Below are 371 nucleotides of genomic sequence, written 5' to 3'. Positions count from 1 at the left end.
CACAACACATCAGCTTTAACCCATTAGTATTAAAGAGCATTAGAAGACTAGAAGGTCTGGTGCCAATCGCCTCCAAAGAGCTGAGGCACCAGACGCCAAGGAGTGCCACAGGCCTGGGCACTGCTGTGAGGACTGCGCTGCCCTGAGGCCCGTTCAACTGCGTTTGGGGCTTATTTGGCGGGGACGTTGCGGCGTCCCTTCATGTCCCCACGCAGCGGTGCCTGGCCCGTACCCTGGGCACCGGGGAGCTGGCACAGCCTGCTCCACGGCAGTGGGGACAAAGAGCCCCGCCCGGGAGGCGGGGCAGGCTCGGGCCCGGGCGGGGCCGCTGGGCGGGGCTCGGCCGCCATTTCCCCGTCGCGTCGCCAGGG

The sequence above is a fragment of the Crocodylus porosus genome, unplaced genomic scaffold (assembly GCF_001723895.1).
Source record: "Crocodylus porosus isolate Cpor-Errol unplaced genomic scaffold, CroPor_comp1, whole genome shotgun sequence".
Taxonomy (NCBI): domain Eukaryota; kingdom Metazoa; phylum Chordata; order Crocodylia; family Crocodylidae; genus Crocodylus; species Crocodylus porosus.
The sequence above is the reverse complement of the archived record's forward strand: the minus strand, read 5'-3'. Positions refer to the sequence as shown.